At 41.5% G+C, this 10,512-nt stretch overlaps 1 long non-coding RNA gene across 1 annotated transcript; it reads right to left on the bottom strand.

Annotated features, from left to right (window-relative positions):
- Window positions 1-2,069: 2,069 nt before the first annotated feature.
- On the bottom strand, window positions 2,070-4,667 carry LOC135782834 (uncharacterized). Its single transcript, XR_010545505.2, has 6 exons — window positions 4,454-4,667; window positions 4,052-4,140; window positions 3,928-3,974; window positions 3,729-3,779; window positions 3,088-3,155; window positions 2,070-2,967 (listed from the first exon to the last, which is right to left on the bottom strand). It is a non-coding gene; the product is annotated as an uncharacterized lncRNA (long non-coding RNA).
- Window positions 4,668-10,512: the final 5,845 nt, after the last annotated feature.

Consider the following 10,512-nt stretch of genomic DNA (forward strand, 5'->3'; position numbering starts at 1 on the left):
AATAATCGTTTTAAACTTTCTTTAATCTGATTTCAGTTCACTTTCTCGCCATCTGTGTCGCCAATTCCCATTAATTGTCTCCAGAATGTGGGTACGCATGGGTCAGAGTTTGCTTACAGGTGCGCACATTCTGCCGTCAAGTTTCTCTTTATAGATCACAACCTTTGCGTGGGAAGTGGCTTACGCACGTCTTTACCCCCGTTTTGTGCGTACGCACGCTTTATAAATGAGGCCCCTGGTGAAGTCAGGGTGCTGATGAACAGCCCTGTGTAACAGCCCTGTGTAACGTATTGAAATCACCCGATTGCTGGTCTCTGGTTGATTGCTTTGCTTTCCCGTGGCATCAATATTCATATGATTTTCATTATGATTTTTAGCAAAGTCACTTTCAAAATGATGAACTAAACATTATATTTTTAATAGGGAAGCACTGAATCCAGATTTTTTTGATTTGGCCGAATCCCGAATCCACTGTTTAAGATTCGGCCGAATACCATACCTACTCGCATCCTTATTCCATTAATACAGTAAAATACATTAATGAAGTAAACGACGTCCAGAGCAGTGTATTTTTCATTTTATTTTATTTTAACTGTAAAAAAAAAGAATAGGCAACATTATGCCAGGATGACAAGTGGGAAAAACTATTTTGACAATTACCATAAGCCTATGCTTACTAAAGTACAAACCAAAACTTTTCAATAAAAGTGCAACAATGCAAAGAAAAGTGTTTTTAATTCCTTTTTTAAAATCAGAATATGTTTGGTGATTTAACTGAAAGTAATGTTATTGAACATTTACTCAATAAACATGGATAGTATGCTGTTTAGTTTTCGTTTATAGCAGTAGGCTAGGCTACGATTAGAATAGTAGCAAAATATTACAAAAAATATTACTGAAGATCACACACATCTCCTGCATTATAATTAAATTAACATAAAACCTCTAACCTTTCACATGAAATGAGAGTTTTCTTTAAAAAAAACAAGACACTCTGCATTAACAGATGACAGCCGGATGCAAGTGTGGGAACGAATGTCCCTTGCAGTACTGAAAAGTCTTTCACTTGGCACACCGATTGGTGGCGCACAGAGGTAGTTCTTTGCTGTTCTTGCCAGCAGTGGAAATCGCTGCTGGTTTGTCTTTCACCACTGAAGAAGATCCTCTCTAAGAGGAATCAAAGGCTTACCAAAAAAGCCGCTTATCGCCACGTCAGCACTCGATGTGTGTAATTAACAGCCGGGTGACGTCGACCAGTGCAGCAGTGCAAGCCTAGGGTTCGGTTCGGTAGAAAAAAAATCTAAGGTTCGGACGAAACGAATCCCGTCAAAAAGCCCAGTATTCGTCCGCATCCCTCATTTTCAGTGATTGGAATAACGGCGTTATAAGTAATTGGCGTTAGTAACTGCGTTATTTTTTTGAGTAACGAGTAATCAAATAAATTACTGTTTCCCCCGTTATAACGCCGTAATCGTTACTGACATTAAAATGCGGCGCGTTACTAAAATTGATCTTACTGTAGTGATTTTCAGCCGCGTATGCTCACTCTCTCAGCCAAACACTGGTTTTCTCTTGTGTGTGTTGTGAGAAACATAACGAATGATGATTGGCTTAATTTCCATCGGTAGCCAACCAGAGGCAGAGTTCACAAAAAGGCCCGCCCACACGCGCAGTCAAAGTCAGAGGAGCTAGCAGCAGTGTTAAAAAGTCTGAGCAACTTGGTCACTTTGTCGCTAGATTTAGCAACTTTCTATCACTTTAGCGACTTTATAGGACAAATCTAGCTATCTTTTCTGGCGTGGTTGGAAACTTTTGTAGACTGACATGAAAATACGCGTCATTTTGTCTTCTCAACGAGCAGCGGTGCTGCTGCTGACTGTGCCCCATCTCAAAGCACTGACATGCAGCCCGGTCATCGAGCATCAATCACTCCGAAAACACCGGCGACAGGGCAAGTACAACAAGCTCAAAGGTAGCGATCGCAAACACGAAGTATAAAGCACTACTTTTCCATTGTTGAGGTGAAAGGCAAGAACCCAGATAGCAATTTTGTTCCGGCCCAGCTCCGGCCCACACAACCAGTTTCTCCTCGGCCCACATACAACGAAGAATGACGGCCCTACAGTGGCCCAGTTCTGAATTACAGACAAGGGCCACACATGGGCCATAACTGGCCCATGTCTCTGCCAGATAATAGCCCATAATCGGCCCAAACCTGGGCCAGAACAGGTTCTAACATCGGTACCAGTTCTCAGCCATAGGTCAACCATATTAAAACCAGCATTTAACCAGAACTTCCAAAACTGAGCCATAACTCAGCCTAATCTTGCCCAAATTATATTAATAAATAAATCACACGAAAAATTACTTTCAAATTGTTTGCCTTTTATTAATCAATAACACACAAGTCAATAACACTACAAAATTGTATGTGTTAAAACTCTTCTAGTATAAACTGCCAGCAATAAACAAAAATACTAGTTTGTTCAAATACATTATTGGCATGAATCCAACACCAACAACTTAAATTACAAAGCAATTTCATCCTTAGTAAACTTACAAAAGTTTAGAACAAACTGATAATAAAAAAAACTTTGTGACAGTTACATTGGTGTGTGAAATGTAGTTTGCCCAAATTACCAGCTATACACAAATACAGAAGTTTTCACTGAAATTAATATATTAGCATGAATTGAAATTTAAATGAATTACCATGGGTAAATAGAAGTTTAAACCAAACTGAACTTAAAAGTTAGTTAATTAGAAACTTAATGTGTATGTGAAACCAACTCTACAGCCAACTTCACGCAAAGATACAAGTTCCAGTTAATCAAACACTACTAATAATCTATGTGTATATGAGAAAGTGTTCCTATTCAGGATTGTCCTCAACAAGAAGTACTGCTTTCCAGCGTCTCTTTTCTTCTCAGCTCCTCTTTCCATAGATGTAAACATTACAGCAGCCCACTGTTATATAAAAAAAAACAGATGCAAATCAATAATTGTTATGAAGCAAAAGCCATATAATAAAGTAATTAAAAGCATAATGATATACTTTAAAACAGACAGTTAGATTAGAAGATGAACCTTTTAGGGTGAACTGCTTCTGTTATCTTCCTCAAGTTGCTTTGGATGAAAATGTCTGCGCTGAATGTCTAAATAAAATTAAACAGCTTAGATCTTAAAGACGTACTTTTCATTTACACTGTAAAAACTATCTGTAATTATGCAGCTGGTTGCCAGTAACTTACTGTAGAAGTTAAAGACTGAAAATGTTTCATGTTCATTTAACTTGAACAAACTGTTGCCAGTAAATAACATAAATGTAAAATCTACAGTAAGTTACTGGCAGCTAGTTGCCAGTAATACCCAGTAATACTGTAATTTCTACAGAAATTTTTTACAGTGTAGATACAAAGCAAATGAGCAAATGAGATACGTTCTAAGCATGTACTTAAAATATATTATATTAATAATATCCCCATTATTATTTACCAAGAAAATTAAGTCAAATCAATATAAATGAAACAGGAGTGAGTAAACATCAATTTATGAGAAGAACCATATACTGCACAACGTCTAAGGTCTTCACAATTGCTGTCATACTTTATCCACCTATGAGAAATTCAGCTTTGCAAATATAATTTTAAAGATTTGTCAAGTATTGATTTTGGAAGCAAACAAATTAACATTAAATTAAATGGTGGCCCTGATGTACTGTCACTAACCTGAATGTCATCTCCTCCTGTCCTGTCAGCATCCTTGTCCCACCTCTTTACCTGAAGCAAACAAAGCAAATGATTAACAGAAAATAATTAGACAGTATTCCATATTCAAAATATTTGTATTTTTACCATTTTCCTTTGTATTCAATAATGCAATTCGGGTAACTAAATTAATGTAAGGGTATCGTCAGTTCTTACTCACTTAATCAATGAAACCACTGTCCAGCCCTCTGTATTTATCAGCTTTCACTGTCACAGAAATCACAGAGCAATCTTTTGATATATAAACACAAAGATGCAAACATGAGCCTCAATATTTAATTTACCTTAATGTGTCTATTGGAATAACACCCCATCATCCTTCTCTTGTCCCACTCCAGAGTCTTCATGTCTTAATGAACTCAGACCTGATAGACTTTCACAAAAAATACAATTAAACATTACAGAAATACATTTTAAATATATATATTTTTTAAATAAATGTTCTTCTAACATCAGGAAGACCAGATAACCAAGTTCGATTACTTCATTATAATATGATCACAGTAATTCTTAACCTTATAGAAAACAGCTAATTTAATATCAATTTATGTCACACGGACAATATAACGCACTACATTACACATGAATCACGTAAACGTTTGCATCCCTTTATACGTTTGTTAGACATTTAAACAAAAAAAAATTTATGATTGAAAAAGTTTAAATATTTAAGTTCAGGTACTTACTGGTTATCTTTCATCCTGCTGCCTTTGAAATCCGTGTCCGTTATGATTGATTGACACGGTGTAACTGCTTCTCCTGGCGGTAAACCCGCCTATTGGTTAATTTGATTGGCCGCCGCTCGGCTTGCGTTAACAGGAACTCTCGTCTTCTGTTATGTGATTGGCCAGTGGCACTCGCCTTTTTTGATTTGATTGGCCATCTCAATCATTTTTGACAAGTTGTTCGACGTAATGCTGCGTTGGAGGAACTGACAAAAAGATGACGTTAAAATACCGCGAGAGCGATTTGAAATCAGAATCCTGCCCATGATCATTCGAGTCCCTCTCGCAGTACTTTGATGTCATCCGCGTGTAGGTTCTTGTTGCACTGCATAAATAAACTGCGCATCCTTAACGTAACGCGAAGGTTAACTGACACAATGATTTGATATTTTTTAACACTTCGGCAGGCAAAAGCACAGTAAAACATATCGTGTATTTCTAACATCTGATTGTACACAATGATAGTTTTACTCAGTCATTGAAGTCAAAAATCTTCAGCAGGAATAAACTCCTGCTACAATGAAATTCGCGAAAAAGCAACTTTAAATCGAATCGATCCATGGCGTGCTTCTCAAAGCAACGTTATCAAAAATATTAAATTCAGAAAAAAAATATTCTGGAAGTTCAGGGTCATTTGAACAAAATAATCTTGACATGATCTGAAGGCATGTTTATGTGATTAAAATGTAGACAAACATGTCCAAATATATTAGCTTCTTTTAATACAAAACTAACATTTTATTTAATAAAGTTTAAATTAACATTAAGATTAAGATAGCCTGAAAATCCTTCAATTCTTAGTTAATCACAGTATTTCAAATGTGGCTTACAATCACTAGACTGATCTGGGCCAGAATCACTACACTGATCTGGGCCACATACCTCCCACCCACAACTGGCCCAAATGGTATCTGCCATCATGGATCCAGTGCCATCATTGCCACACCTGGCCCATACTTGGCTGACATGTTGCATGCCGTTGCCGGCAGCACGCCAGCAGTGCCATCATGAGGCCACATTCGGGCCGACTCCGTCTGCTATCTGGGAATGTTTGTGTAATGTGCAACTTATGCCCATGAAGAAAAAGTCTCTCCACGCCTGTGGCAAGTAATTCTGATCTAATAAAGCACCTCACATCGTCACATGCTGCCACAAAATTTGTGATTTCTCTTTAGTATCCATTTTATTAATTTAACATATTTAATTTAGTAAGGGGCATTCAAGTTATTTGAAATATATATTTTTTTTAAGTAACGCAGTAATTACTTTTTCTGGTAATTAATTACTTTTATAATAATGTAACGGAGTTACTAACTCAGTTACTATTTGTGAGAAGTAATTAGTAACTATAACTAATTACTTTTTTAAAGTAACGTTCCCAACACTGCTCATTTTTATGTACCTTGCTGCGCTCTTGAGTCTATAGTGCTTATGGTTCCCATCAACAGAGGCTGCAAGCATGTTTGGGGTGCATGCTGGGCAGTTAAAGTGGTCTTCTCGAATGACTTTGTCCACTTCAAATCGGACAGCCTCCCACTCCAAAAAGCTTTTGAAGCTGTCTGCTATGATCTTTCCAGTCTGTTTCAAAAGAGTACAGTAAAAGAGAAACAGATAAAACACTTTTTTTACCATTTTAACATTGAAATAAGAAGATGCACTTAAATAGAAAAACACTGGGATGTGTGAACTACTTTTGTGACCTCTTATAATTAAGGTCTGAATTTACACATGTGAATTTACACATCTTTTCCCTAAACACGGCCAAAGCAGACAGTTCGTTGATCTAAAACTGCATGTGGCTTGGCATCCCTCACATTTCTACTCTGGAAAGTTGAGATCATATCGGCCTGGGAAAAAGAAATAAATATATTACTAGCTTGGTTTACATTAAACTTACTGCATCTGACCCCGGATTTCCACCGACTGCGGAACGGCTGCGGATCCGCTGCGAACGGCGGCGGAGTCAATCGGTTTCCATTCAAGTCAATAGCCGCTTTTGCACTATCGGGCCTGTGCGAGCCAGGGCTTCAAACGGGCCTCACGGAGCCAATAGCCTCAGACCTCCAGCTGGGTAGCCAAAATCACAACGCGTTTGCATTGTCAAGCCAATAGCGCTGCAGCGCTTCAGAAAACCCCGCCCTAAATACGCCTACCTGGATGTAACGTCACACAACTCCGCCTGTTTTACCGTGAGGAAGTCACTTCAATCTGACAGGAGACGGGAGTGATATCGCATCATCATACAACAAAACATAAAGAACATAACTGAGGCGGCTGTTTGCACGGTGAAAGCCAAGATGAGAAGATAGAGATGTTTGCTCCATCCGCGGTGTTACTCTTGAAGTTTATGTTGGCTGCACACGAGCGATCTCACGACGAGACAATATCAGATCAATAATAGTTAACTTTATGAAGTAGGATAATTACAAATTAAGCTTTCATCTACCTAATGTGCCATAATACTATATACACGATATTTTAAAGAATATCACGAGTCCTAGTTTTACATTTATGTAAAATAATTTTATTTTAAAATACAGGTATGCACGTGTCTCTAAATATGTAACGTTAAGTTTGTAATTATAGTTCTATGGTGATGTAAACATACTTACACATTAAAAGAGGTGTGATATCTTTAATCATGAAAACGTTAATAGTTGAGCATCACATGAAACACAAGGTAACTGTCTAATAGCTATTTCAGTAATGTGTCAATCAATAAATACTTGTCTATAAAGTGTCATGACTGCTGGGTGATCGATGGCTGTGTGATCTGTGTGTGTGTGTTGTTTACCTGTGGTGCCGGTTCCTCGTGTATTCACTACTCCGCCCCCTTGTTTCGGTAATTGTTCACCGGTGGTGTCTCGTTTACCTTTCCCTTTATATTACACGTAGTCCTGTCCTTCGTTGCGCGCTCATTGTTTTATCACAGTCCTGCTGCCCTGCCTTGTCTTGTCAGTCGCTCTCTGTCTTCTCCTCTGATTACCCCAGGTTTGGTTTCGGCGTTCGGGGACTCGTCTTCACCCGGACCGCTCGCTTGTGGAGTACTGGATTATTGACTTTGTTTGTCTCTCGCTACAGCTGGTTCGCTTCGTTTTAAGGCGGTATACCAGCTGTCTCCTTTTCTCTCCGGTTTGCATCATCACCCGTGAGTGGAGTACACCTCATTACCATTGTGGATTATATTGACTTTAACGACTGTTGTTTCTCGGAACCGCTGGTTCGCTTCGTTTTTAGGCGGTGACCAGTGGGTTCCGGGTGGCTCTACTACATCAGGATTTCACAGTGGATTACCCGTCTGAGAACTTGGATTTCCATCTTCCATCTCCGCCTGTCATCCACCTTCAGGGCGGCGTGTATCATCCCTCTGTTGCGTGTGGTGACTGTGCTGGCGTTCTCGACGGAGTGCGTGGGTGGCTCTCTCTCTCTCTTCGGATCTGTACTGGACTATTGTGTAACACCGACTCACTCTCTCCTACTGTGGGAGTGCTTCATCCCCACATTAGTGATTTCACCAGAGTGAGTCAACGGGTGTGTGCCGTGTGTGGATCTACCAGTGACTTTGCTCTCCAGTTCTCTATATTTACCCTTTTCTAAATAAATCATTAACTTGCACTTGACTCCTGAGTTCATTTCCTGACAGATGAGCGCGCCAATAATGGAGTCAGCAAGTTTTGAAAGCCTGGAGGTGCAGACCGCCCTTCACCAGCAGGGGGCGGCCATCGACCAACATTCGTCGTTATTGTCTGCTGCTGCCAGAGATTTCAGCATCCTGTCTGAGCAATTGAAAGAGCTCAGCAACCGTTTGGATAAAGTGACTCCTCACCATGAAGCCCCAACCTCATCCGGAGAAGCCGCTTCATTTGAACGGGAGCCACACACGGCAACACCCTCCACCTACGATGGCGATCCTAACACCTGCAGATCTTTTCTACAGCAGTGCTCTCTCGTCTTTGCTCTCCAACCCCGTCGATTTTCTTCATCCACTTCCAGAGTGGCCTATGTCCTGACGTTACTCACTGGAAGGGCGAGAGACTGGGGTATGGCCGCCTGGGGGGCTAAAGCTCCTTTTACATTTTCGTTCGAGGCTCTGGAGGAAGAGATGCTAAAGTTGTTTGACCGCTCACTCAAGGGAGACATGGCAGCGGCTGAGTTGGTGAGATTACGGCAACGTAATGACTCTGTTACTGATTTTGCTATACGTTTTAAGACGCTCGCTATTTGCTGCAACTGGAACGACGCGGCATTAAGAGCACAATTCCTCGAGGGTCTCACGCCAGGTATTCAAGACGAGATTGCACTGAGGGAGCCACCCACGTCACTGGAAGCTGCCATCGATCTGGCTCTGAGGGTCGAGTCTCGCCATCGGCAGAGAGATCTACGTCGCTCATTTCGCCAGCTGATGTCAGAACCAGGGGAGATCGCTTCAGAGACGCCCTCCGAGGAGCCTATGCAGCTGGGCAAGTTCCGAATTTCTGCTGGAGAGAGAAGTCGTCGGCTGTCTAATGGCCTCTGTTTATATTGTGGCAAGCCGGGGCATCTGGCGGCCACCTGTCCGGTAAAAGCTCACGCCCGCCGATGAACCTGGGAGTCTCGGTGGGCGCATCGTCATTTAAATCTCCCGTAAGCAGCACCACACTACCTGTCATTATTAACTCTTTCTCGTCACAGGCGTTGCTGGATTCCGGTGCGGAGGCGTGTCTTTTGGATGCTGGGTTGGCCAAGTCCTGGGGTATTCCATTCATCCCTCTCTCCTCTCCTTTGTCTGCCTGGACATTGAAGGGCCAGCATATGGCTGTGATCACGCACCGCACACCCCCTGTGAGTTTGTTTGTTTCTGGCAATCATCGTGAGGAGATTGAATTTTACATCTTAGAGGATTCACAATCGCCAGTCATTTTAGGTCATGACTGGCTATCCAAACATAATCCTCACGTTGATTGGCAGAACAATGTTGTGTTATCTTGGAAGTCTTCGTGTTATGTTTCTTGTCTTGGTCCTGCTCCCTCTCTTGTCTCTTGTTCTGTCTCGCAGGTTCCGGCTATCGATCTCTCAGGGGTCCCGGCGGAGTACTCGGATCTGTATCAGGTTTTCAGTAAGTCCCGGGCTACTTCTCTGCCTCCTCATCGGTCGTATGATTGCGAGATCAAACTACTTCCCAACACTTCTCCGCCTAAGGGTCGTATATTTTCCCTAGCTAAACCAGAAAGAGAGGCTATGGATAAATACATTAATGACGCTCTTAAAGCCGGTCTCATTCGCCGCTCCTCGTCTCCAGCTGGTGCTGGATTTTTCTTTGTAAAAAAGACAGACGGGTCTCTTCGTCCGTGCATTGACTATCGAGGGCTGAATGACATTACTGTTAAGAACAAGTACCCCTTGCCATTAATGTCATCAGCATTCGAGTTATTACAGGGAGCACGCGTATTTACCAAGTTAGATCTGCGCAACGCTTATCACTTGGTACGTATTAGAGAGGGCGATGAGTGGAAGACAGCCTTTAATACACCTTCTGGACACTGGGAATATTCCGTTCTGCCGTTCGGTCTTTGTAACGCTCCAGCTGTCTTCCAGACCATGGTCAATGAAGTGCTGGGTGACATGATTAACAGATTTGTCTTTGTGTATCTCGATGACATTCTCATCTTTTCTCCCTCCATGCAGATACACACCCAGCACGTTCGCATGGTTTTACAACGGCTATTAGAGAATCAGCTATTCGTTAAGGCGGAGAAGTGCGAGTTCCACAAGAAGTCGGTTTCGTTTCTGGGTTTTGTCATTGCCGAGGGAGAAATTCGTCCCGATCCCGCTAAGGTTAAGACGGTTGCCGATTGGCCAGTACCCGACACTCGGAAGGAGCTTCAGCGATTTCTAGGGTTCGCCAATTTTTATCGGCGTTTCATCAGAAATTTTGGTCAGATCGCTAAGCCTCTCACCGCTCTCACTTCACCTAATGTATGTTTCCGTTGGAGTAGAGAGGCTCAGGAGGCCTTTGATGTGTTAAAAGCCCGGTTCATCTC

This window comes from Paramisgurnus dabryanus, chromosome 15, assembly GCF_030506205.2.
Source record: "Paramisgurnus dabryanus chromosome 15, PD_genome_1.1, whole genome shotgun sequence".
Taxonomy (NCBI): Eukaryota; Metazoa; Chordata; class Actinopteri; order Cypriniformes; family Cobitidae; genus Paramisgurnus; species Paramisgurnus dabryanus.